Genomic DNA, 12,512 nt, shown 5'->3' with positions numbered 1-12,512 from the left:
TGGCTTTTGATCTGATACAACTTACAACATATCTTGCAGATTACATATCACACTTCAATTCAATCCTTTGCTTGGCTTTAATCACTACAGTTATGTAAGCTTGTCATCTCAAGCTTCATCACCTTGGGTCTTATTACTCATCATACCAATGCAATCATATCTATGGTCACCTATCGAAGCAGAGTATTTGTGCTCTCTTCCACCTTAGCACCTTCTTCAGCACTTCATGCTTTCATGCTTGACTATCTCTTTGCTTCATGACCTTATGACTCCTTAAATAGAAATCTGTGATACCTTTACTGCTCAATTTTCCCTCTCCAACTTTAGGGTTTCAATAGATTAGGTAGGATACAATGTATCTACCCCATATCTTGCTCTTATCTAGAAAATTCATTTAGAATCCAATTGTATTTTCCAAAAACATTTTACATAGTGTTCTATGTCACTAGCTCATCATTCTTATCTTCTATCTCATTCACAAAATTCTAGATAACTACCATGTTGGCTCAGATCTGGCAAATCTTCAATTTTCAAAATAATGCAGCAACTTGGCATTATTGATTTGCTAATGCTCGGCACCTGAAGAAATTTAGTGAAACTCAGCTCTTGAAATTCACTCGGCACTTCAATATCACTCAACACTTTATATTTTCTGCTACTCAGCACCTAATCTTCACTCTGCACCTATTATCTTTTCTACTACTTGGCACCTGATCTTCACTCGGCACCTATTATCTTTTTTGCTACTCGACACCTGAAGACTACTCAGCACTTGAAGATCACTCGGCACCTGAACACTGCTCAGCACTCACTAGCTTGCTCGAATCTCTCTAATGAACTAAGTTAGGCTTTACAAATAACTTAGCTAAACCTTACATCTTTGATGTGTTTTAGTGTGCCCATTCTCTATGTCTTAGAGTATGACATCAATACAATATTTCATCAATGGCTTAGTTGATCCTTATACTTCATTATAACATCATAACTTCAACCTTTCTCTAGGTGCTCTACTTACATCTTATTGATTGCTTCATCCTTGTCAATCAACCAATTTATAGTATTTGGATCATTAAAGCAATTTTCATTCTTGTACGTAGCAAGTTTGACATCAATGAAAAAACAATGATTGAAAACATTCTTTTCTAGTTTCATTATTCTCCATTCATGAGATTTTCAATCATTTCCAACAATCTCCCTCTTTGGCATTCATGGAAAACAAAAATGATCACTTGATCAACTTAGGTACCACCAAAATTATATGCATTTTCTTCTACTTTTTGCTTCCTTCTTGACTGCTACATCCTTTACTACTGATCTCATATATGTCCATATCTTTACCTTTCAATTTCTCATAAATCTCCCTGTTTCATATATATCTCCTTCTTACTTTGTATTGATCAGTTTTCTGCATATACCTCCCTCTTTGACATAAATTCTAAAGATGTTGCATCTCTAACATGCAAAATATAAGCTTGGCATCTCATTTTTTATCCCTTTGTCACCATGCTTGTGACTTATTTGGAGTTTCTGCTCCTGATCTCATCATCTACATCATTCTTCTGATATTTCAATGATTTGTTCCTATTGATACAAGGTAGCTTCTTTGTTGCTTTAAACTGCTTGAGTTAGGGGTATTACCCCTAACTTGCCTCTAAGATATTCAAAAGCATCCTTGGGCAACGGTTTGGTGAAGATATCTGCAGTTTGTTCCTTTGTGTGAATGTACTCCATCTTCACTTGTTTGTCTTCTACCAATTCTTTGACATAGTGATACTTGATTGCAATATGCTTGGGTTTTGCATGCATTATTGGATTATTTTATATGTTTATATCACTTTTATTATCACAATACAATATGACAGGTTTGGTTACCTCTTCTTTCATTTCTTTCAATAGATGTGTGAGCCACACAATGTTTGTGCAATTGACTGCTACTACCACGTATTCTGATTCTGCAGTGGACTGAGATGTGCATGTTTGTTTCTTGCTAGTCCAAGTAACTAGTCTCTTACTTAAAAATAATGCTCCTCCACTTGTGCTTTTCCTATCATCAATATTGCCTCCCCAATCTGCCTTTGTGTATTCATTGAGCTCAAACTTTTCATTCTTTTTATAATATAGACCAAAATCATCAGTTCCTTGAGATACCTCATTATTCTTTTCACTACTACGAGATGATTTTCTTTAGGATTAGAAAAAAATCTAGCCACTATTCAAACTACTAATGCTATGTCTAGTCTACTATGTATAACATATTATACTTTTCCAATCATGAATCTGTACATTTTTTGATTGACTTCAGCTGATACATCATTTTTGGATAACTTATGTCCTATTGCCATTGGTGTGCTAACTAGTTTGGAGTCTTCCAATCCAAACATTTTAAGTATCTCTTTGATGTACTTTGATTATGTCATAAATATACCATGTTTTAGTTGATGTACTTGCAATCTAACAAAAAATTTCATCTCTCCAAACATAGACATCTCAAACTCATGTTTCATTTTGTCAGCAAAACTTTTGCAAAGAAATTCCTTTCCTCCAAACACTATGTCATCCACAAATATTTTAGACACAATAATATCCTTACCTTCTTTTGATTTGATGTACATGTTGCTATTATCATTAGTTCTTTCAAATCCTATTTGCACTAGATACTTGTGAAGTCTCTCATACCCTACTCTAGGTGCTTGTTTTAGACCATAGAGTGCTTTATGTAGTTTACAAAACATATCCCTATTGTTCTCATCAACAAATCCCTCTATTTGTTCAATATAGACTTCCTCTTCCAATATACCATTTAGAAAAGTAGACTTTACATCCATCTGATAGACTTTATAACCTTTATATGTAGCATATGCAAGTGAAGTTCTTACTCCTTCGATTCTTGCAACATGGGAAAATGTTTCTCCATAGTCTAATATTTCTTCTTGAGCATAACCCATACATACTAGTCTGGCTTTTTTTCTAGTAATCTCACCATTCTCATCTAGCTTATTTTTGAATACCCACTTGGTGCCAATCACATTCTTGTTAACTGGTCTAAGAATCAAACTCCAGGTTTTGTTCTTCTTTATTTGATAAATCTCTTCTTCCATAGCTTTATACCAGCCACCATCTTATAGTGCATCATCCACTGTCTAAGGTTAAAATTTTCTTAATAGACATGATTCATTTCATAGTCTATTCCTTGTCATTGGTCTTGCATCTTTGTCACCAATTATTTGTTCAACAGGGTGATGTTTCTTTACATATTTTGATAATCTTGGTTTTGTCCTTGTTTCCATGTTTGATCTTTTAGATTTAGGGTCACTATGCACTTCATTGTTAGGTAGTTCTACATCTCTTTCATGTGTACTAAATTCAGAGTCAGAATGTAAATTTCCCTCATTCTACAACTCGGCTTCTAAATGCAGCTTGACATTTACTGGTTGTGACTCGGCTAAAACTGAAAATTGCTATTGAATCCCAATTTTATTGATAGCATCCTGGTCAACAAGCATTCCTTCATAAGAATACACAAAGGTTTTGTAATCATCCATTCTCTTTGGTTTTTCAACTTGGACATCTGTATGCTCATCAAAGTTTACATTTGCACTTCCCACAATTTTTTCAGTGTTAGTATTTAAACACTTATATGCTTTACTTTTAGTGGAGTAACCAAGGAGTATGCCTTCATCACTTTTTGCATCAAATTTTCCATTTCTAGCATCTTTAAGGATAAAGAATTTGCAACCAAATACTTTGAAATACTTTACATTGGGTGAGTGACCATAACATAATTCAAAAGGTTATGCACTTGTACCTTTCTTGAGTTCTACTCGGTTCAGTGTATGAATAGCTACACTTATAGCTTCTCTCCAATATTTTAGAGCAACAATCTTTTCCATCATTAATGTTCTGGCACAGTCAATCATAGATCTATTTCTTCTCTTAGCAATTCCATTCTGTGGGGAAGTTCTAGGAGCTGATATTTGTCTCTTGATCCCTTTGTCATTGCAAAATATCTGAAATTCATTTGATATGAATTCACCACCTTTGTATGATCTCAGGCATTTCAAACTCTTTCCTATTTCTTTTTCAACTCTAGCCACATACCACTTGAACATTTGAAAAGCATCAAATTTTTTCTTTAAGAACATAATAGTTATCATCCTAGAATAGTCATCAACAAACAACATTATATATTTATCTTCTTTGTAGCTTTGTACTTCTATTGGACCACATAAGTTAGTATGGACTAACTCAAGTACTTCTTTAGATGTATCGTTTTAACTTTTGAAACTTGACATTGTTCATCTTTCCTAGCTGACATTGTTTGCATATGATATTGTCAGGCTTCTTCAATTTAGGTAAACCTTTGACTTTCTTCATTTTACTAACATTGACCAGATTATCAAAGTTGACATGACATAGCCTTCTATGCCATAACCACACATCACTAAATTTTTCAACAAGAAAGGAAGCATTTTCCATATCAAGATAAAATAGATTAATTCTTGATTGATCTCTTTTTCCTATCAATTTACCATAAGTATCATAGATTTTTGTAGTTTTATTTTCAAATTCTACTTTGCACCCTACATTGCCTAACTGCGAGACACTTAGCAAATTGTAGTTTAGTCCTTCAACATAGTATGCATTATCACATGAAATTTGCTTTGTAAGCTTAATGGAGCATTTTTCTTTGATTTGACATGGAGCATCATTACCAAATCTAACACTATTTCCATCATACTGAGTAAAGTTAACAAACTTACTTTTATCTCCTGTTATGTGATGTGAGCATCCGCTGTCTATGATACATCTATCATTCTTGTTCATACATGTTACTAGTGTTGTAAGCTCTTCTTCATCAAATTGGTCCTTCATGGCCACATAAACAACTTCATCATCATTATCATCAGAATCCTCTTTAGCAATATAGCACTTCTTGCCTTTGTCTTTGTAATCTTTCTTACCATCTTCTCTTCTATACTTGTATTTGTTTCCTTTCTTATATTCCTTTTTCTGTGTACACCTTGCAACAATATGTCCTACTTCATTACAATTAAAACAAATGATAGGCAGCTTACCTTTGAATTTTCCTTTGCCTCTATGAAATCTTCTAGCTAGTAAAGCTTATAATTGTTTCACATCTTCCTCATCAGTGCTACTGTCACTGGATACATATTTCATCTTTCTTCCCTTCTTTGATTTCACCTGTTTAGCATCTTTCAATGACAACTTGGCTTTGAAAGCAAATTCAACATTCTCAAGTCTGTAGTTGTCAAAGTTAGATAACTCAAATGCATTGAGTCTACCCACTATACCTTCAAAACTTAGATTGTTTCCTGGTGCACATCTTAGCTCTTGTATGGATGATACTCTAATAACATAGATAGGGAGCAAGGTTCTTAAGAACTTACTATTGATAGTATCATCATCTAATTGACCACTTAGACATCTTATTGCACTTACCACTTCCTTTATTCTAGAGGCATACTGAGCAGCATTCTCACTTTCTTCCATTTTCATATCATCGAACTTTCCTCTAAGGCTCTCTCTTTTTTCTCTTTGGACATTTAGATCTCCTCCATAAATCTCTGATAGGGATTTCGACATCTTGAATGCAGTTTCACATCCTTTGATATCATCAAATTCAACATAGTTGAGTGTAGAAGCAATTTCCAGCATTGTCTGATTGTGTTCCTATTTGTTTTTCAAATCTTCTGCAGTAAGAGTACCAGTTGGATCAACATGTTCAGTAACAATTGAACTTTGGGCATAATCTTCTATGGATCCTAGATGTAGCTTCATCAAGCCTTGCCATACAAAAAACTTGTCTTTGTTGAGCTTGGGAACTTCTCTCTTAGGCATTTTAATCTTTTCTGCTTCTAGTCCCTTTAAACTAAGTCAGCAACAATGCCCTGATACCAATTGTTATAATTCTTTAGAATAACTGAGAGGGGGGGGGGGGGGGGGGGGGGGGGGTGAATCAGTTATTCAAGTTCCAATGCAACTTTTTTCTACAAATCCTTAATGGCGCATAACTAAAATTATCGTGCATGCAATTGAACATTAAACAATCATGAAAATTAAACATGCATCACACCATAACACTGAGAATTTGATAACCCATAAACCTTCCAAGAATAAGAAGGTAAAACTGGAGTGGGGATGATACCCAATAAATAATTGTGCAATTAATTTCAACCACTTCTAATGGTCTGCCCTATTAAAGGCCTACCCTATTAAAGGCTGCAACACATTGTTAAATGTGACCTTGTCAGAGGATTTCACCATACTGTTAGGAATGGGCCTAGTCAAAGGACTTTGCAACATTCACTTGGAATGTCACCCTATTAAAGGATTTACAACATGGAAATTAAACCAACCTAAGTCCATAGGATTTATTCTAACTATTACAATTGCTAGAAAGTAACAATAATGGCTTTTGATCTGATACAACTTACAACATATCTTGCAGATTACATATCACACTTCAATTCAATCCTTTGCTTGGCTTTAATCACTACAGTTATGTAATCTTGTCATCTCAAGCTTTATCACCTTGAGTCTTATTACTCATCATACCAATGCAATCATATCTATGGTCACCTATCGAAGAAGAGTATCTGTGCTCTCTTCCACCTTAGCACCTTCTTCAGCACTTCATGCTTTCATGCTTGACCATCTCTTTTCTTCATGACCTTATGACTCCTTAAATAGAAATCTGTGATACCTTTACTGCTCAATTTTCCCTCTCCAACTTTAGGGTTTCAATAGATTAGGTAGGATACAATGTATCTACCCCATATCTTGCTCTTATCTAGAAACTTCATCTAGAATCCAATTGTATTTTCCAAAAACATTTTAAATAGTGTTCTGTGCCACCAGCTCATCATTCTTATCTTTTATCTAATTCACAAATACTAGATAACTACCATGTCAGCTCAGATCTGGCAAATCTTCAATTTTCAAAATAATGCAGCAACTCAACATTATTGATTTGCTAATACTCGGCACTTGAAGAAATTTTGTGAAACTCGGCTCTTGAAATTCACTCAGCACTTCAATATCACTTGACACTTATATCTTTTATGCTATTCATCACCTAATCTTCACTCAGCACCTATTATCTTTTCTACTACTCGGCACCTGATCTTCACTCGGAACCTATTATCTTGTCTTCTACTCGGCACCTGAAGACTGCTCGACACTCACTAGCTTGCTTGACTCTCTCTAATGAACTTAGTTAGGCTTTACAAATAACTTAGCTAAACCTTACATCTTTGATGTGTTTTAGTGTGCCCATTCTCTATGTCTTAGAGTATGAAATCAATACACTATTTCATCAATGGCTTAGCTGATCCTTATACTTCATTATAACATCATAACTTCAACCTTTCTCTAAGTACACTAGTTACATCTTATTGATTGCCTCCTCCTTGTCAATCAACCAATTTATAGTATTTGGATCACTAAAGCAATTGTCATTCTTGTAAGTAGCAAGTTTGACATCAATGACAAAACAATGATTCAAAACATTCTTTACCAGTTCCATTATTCTTCATTCATTAGATTTTCAATCATTTCCAACAAAAACAACAGTCTTGGTCACTAAGACAAGCAACGGATGAAACACCCAAAACCACTCAAGAACACACATGCCCAGAACAACATAAGACATGGAATGAAATGTAATTCACACACTAAAACCATCAATACTTCTCTTTCATAATTTCATTAATTAAACATAACATAAGCACTAATGCACAATGAAACTAAAAGGTTTTCAAAGCAAGGGTTCAAGAGTCAATTTCCATAAAACCAGTACATATCCTTTCAATTTTTTTCTAGAATAACATCAAGTTTAATCACTATTTAAACCATCCAATAACATTAACAACTTCACATCTATGACAACCACACTAGTATTTTCTCTATGATATTATCTCTTATGCAGACTACCAGAGGTTTGAGATGAACATGGTAGAGTCACAACACACAATTGGGTAGTAATTAAAACACCTTTAGAATAGTCATGATGAACCAAAACAAAAATCCCAAATGGGGATTTGTCAATTCCAACAATAAAGTAACAAAAGTACACATTTCAACAACAAGTCAAATGTGACAACTGTCACAAAGAGAGTGATAGATAAAATTTGATGACTATTCCAAGAGAAGAAAATACTGAAAACCAATGCTAGCCCAATAACATGAGGAAAGTACCTCCAAGAAAAATTAAATAAGGAATCAAACAAATCACTTAACATGTGATGACTGAGAACAGTCACACAAGAGGGATACACCACCACACAAAGCTAAGGGATACATCATCCTAGCAGTGTAAGAGAACACACTCACACACATGAAGAAATATACCACCAGTAATCTCATACATATGTAGACAACAATAATTTCATTAATTATTTTTCCATGCAATGCAACATTTAAATATCCATCAATTTAATACAATTTTTCCATAAGCTTAAGAAGTAATCAGATTGGGGACTTAAGTCATTAAGCCAAAAGTTCTTAATACAACACCCATTTAATTATAATTATTCATAATAAACACTCATTTCTCAAAGAAAGGAACCATTTTATTACTATAATGACAAAACACTTAATCAAAAATAAGATTAATCTATTTAACTTACAATTAGGAGAAAAAGAGGGAAACAATGCACCTAACTCTACAAGGATAAACAAAAGAGGCACTCAAAGCCAACACATGGACACCAATTAATGGTTTCATCCTAAAATCTGACACACATAGCCAACCAAATAAACACACATCGATTCTATCTAAAAAACAAGGGAAGACACACTTCCTTCTCCTCACACTGATCTAGTCACATCTATTGGACAAGCAAGTTCATCACAAGTAGATAACAAAGCAAAAAGGATCATGATTTCTCACCAAGACACTCATACTCACACATGAAGCACCAACCACAAGGGCAACATAAAAGTAGAGATCCCAATGTTTGAACATGGTGTCTAATACCAGAGGTAATGCCCCACATAGAGATCCTTGGAATAAGGATTCAATACAAGCCAAGATATTTTATTTTTTTAACAAGTATGAATGCACATGACAACATCATACAGGGATCAAAAAGATTGCAATAGAAGACTTCACCATAATTCCAACAACCAATGAATTTCCATACGCCGCTACCAAATTGAACATGCAAACAAAAGTGAACAATGACCATGCACATGATGAGGGCTTGATGAAATGACCACTCACCAATAAAACACCAAGCTAGGGTAAAATGTAGAATCCTAAAATTTGGCTAAGTCTAATATTCTAAAGCCTTGAAATTTCCTAGAATATTTATCTTATTTTAAAGAGGTCTGAAACCTATCTCAAAAGATTCGTCACATATATTAAAATATATCTTACATATAAGGAGTCCTTATACTTAGACAATATATTTTAAACCCCTTAGAAAGATTTTTTTGAACTAGAAAGGTGTGAAATCCAATAAGGTGTCCAAAACCAACTTTCAAACCTTCCTCAACCAAGCTTAACTACCACCTATTTCTCACATAAGAAAGTGCACTGGTCTCATGTTTTGTGCAAGGCCTTGCATCACTGCACATGAGAAAGTGCATGGCTCTACACGAGGATCTATTGTGCACCACATGAGGATTTGCATCCCTACATGAGGAAATACATTCTCGCATGAAGAAGTACATTCTTGCATGGGGAAGTACATTCTCAAGTGAGGAACTACCTTTCCACATGAGAAAAAACATCAGTGCAAAAATATGAATAGCTAAATCACTGACTCCATGTGCCACTACTAGGGATATAAATCCTCCACACTAAACAACACGATCAAGTGCAATTGCATATAATATCACAGCTTAAGAAATAAATGCATTAAATCACCTAATTTAACCATTTATTTAATTATACTAAAATAATCTATTTACATCACTCACATTCGCATAAAGCATCACAACACAGGAATGAAGTAAATAACCATAGCATTAAATTCATCACATAACAAAATCAATGATATGTCCAAATATCAGATAACGATATATCATAATAAAACACATTGTCATCTCAAAATGACATCATCATGCAATATGATCGATTGAACAACATAGGAGTCTAACATCTATGATATTGAAATCAAGGTATAACATCTATCCCTTAGGTCATCTCACATGAGAAACATAAGTAGATATTTGCAACACATAACCAATGAGTCCAACATTGACAATCCATTTTAATTATTAAGCATTTAATAATGGTTGTTTAAACAACAATGAGGAACTTAAAACACATAAGCAAACACAATCATAACATGACTAACTATTGCTATAGGAACCTAGTCCAATGTAGCAGGTAATAAATACATAATGCAATCTCTACACACATCATAGGGAAATCACAGAACAACCTCATGATGCCACATCAATCCTGGTAACCACTAGCACAAAACTCAGTGAACCATAAATCATATCATAATCTCAAAAATCAGCCAAAAGAATAATCAAAGCAACTGATATAGAAACATAAATCAAATCACCTCAATGGTGTAGACCACACACGATCACAATCATGATCCATCACAAAAAAAGATCAACAAGGTTGCATTCATTAGGATGACTTACAGAAATCAAATGGGAGAGGCACTATAGAAGGGGAAGAAGTCTAGTTGATAGGACAATACAATACAATTCAATTCTATTATTCTGCAAGGAATAATACAAATATCATTTGGATAGCTAGTTCATTGGTCTTATCCTTGAAGGTTTTTTGTGAGTGGGTCCAACTATGTTCCAAAACTCCTAATAGGGTTGGAATTTCCTAATAGGGATTCAAGTCTCCTAACAGTGACTCATATGTACTAAATCTAACAAGCTCTATGCTATAACAATAAATATTTATATTAGTACATCATCATGTGGGTACCATCCCCACTAGGGTTTCCCTAGTTAAAAAATCTGGTGTTATTATGTATGGGTATCTTGTTGTGGTTTTAGTTTACATTACTCATATGGTTAAGATTGTGTAAAGTTATTATTGGTGATATTAGGTAGATAACTGATTCACCTCCTCCCCCTCTTAGTTATATTAGTGGACTATTTATTCTATCATGGTTCAAGGTATAGACAATTGTACTTACAACCTCTCTCTCGTATTTTAAAGCAACATTCTTCTCCATCATGATTGTCATAGCACAATCCATTATAGATCTATTCTTTCCTTCAAAAATTCCATTTTGTGGAGGAGTCTTAGGTGTAGATGTTTGTCTTTTGTTTCCTATATCATTACAAAACATCTAAAACAAATTTGATGTAAATTCTCATCCTTTGTCAAATCTCAAACATTTCAAGATTTTACCTATTTCCTTGTTAATTCTTGGTAAGTACCACTTAAACATTTGGAAAGAATCAAATGGATTTTCCATGAGCTTGAGGAGGTTAAAGATCAAGTGAAACATATTGAGGCTACAAGGAAAGGGATGGATGCCAGCAGGAGGACAGATTCGCCTGACAGGCTCAGTCTGGCTGAAAAGAGGATACACAACTTAGAAAACTATAATCACAACCTTGTGAATTAGATGTTTTCTTTGTTAAGCTCCATTAACAACAATATCATTTCTTACATGGGTTGGATCAAAGATAGAGAAATGCATGAAGATGAGGATAGAAAAGACAGGGATGAGGCTAGAACGGAGGATGACTTTGTAAAGGACAACTCCATTCTTGATCAAGAACAAGGGAATCAAAGGGCACAACATATGGAAATGGAGGAGATTCAACTAGCCTTTGAAGTTGCTTAGGTGATGCATGATCTTGAGTGAAAGAATGAGGAATAACTCTCTCCTATTCTTTTGTTTATCTTTGTCTTCTGGCTTTCTGTTCTGGCTTTAGGACGTGGCTTCTTTTTCCTGGTCTTTTCTCAGAACTCTTCCCTTTGGCTAGGCTTAATGGTTATTATTAGCCTTTGAACTTATACTTTTTTGGCTGGGCTTTCATGCTTATTATCAGCCTATTTTTGTAGTAACTTTTGGGTTTCAGGTTCCCTATGAAACCTATTTATCTAATCAAAAAAATTTGGAAAGCATCATATTTCTATTTTAGAAACACAATTATCTTCATCCTAGAATAATCATCAAAAAATAGTGTAATGTACTTATCACCTTTATATCTTTTCACATAAATTGGTCAAAAAAAGTTAGTATGAACAATTTTGAAAATTTCTTTAGAGGTGTGAATCTTACTCTTAAAATTAGACTTTTTCATTTTACCTAACTAACATTTTTTGCAAATTATATTGTCAGGTTTCTTCAACTTAAGAAATCTCTGGCTCATCTCATGTTATTTATAGTAAAAAATTTATCAAAATTGACATTACATAACCTCTTGTTTCATAACCACACATCATCAAATTATACAAATAGATATGGAGCATCATCCATATCAAGGTAGAATAGATTACCTATAGTTTGATCACCTTTTGCAATTATTTTTCTAATAGTATCATGTCTTAG

The sequence above is a fragment of the Cupressus sempervirens genome, chromosome 2, assembly GCF_028749045.1.
Source record: "Cupressus sempervirens isolate cs-2001-9-10 chromosome 2, ASM2874904v1, whole genome shotgun sequence".
In the NCBI taxonomy this organism is placed as follows: Eukaryota; Viridiplantae; Streptophyta; class Pinopsida; order Cupressales; family Cupressaceae; genus Cupressus; species Cupressus sempervirens.
Note: the sequence above shows the minus strand (reverse complement) of the source record.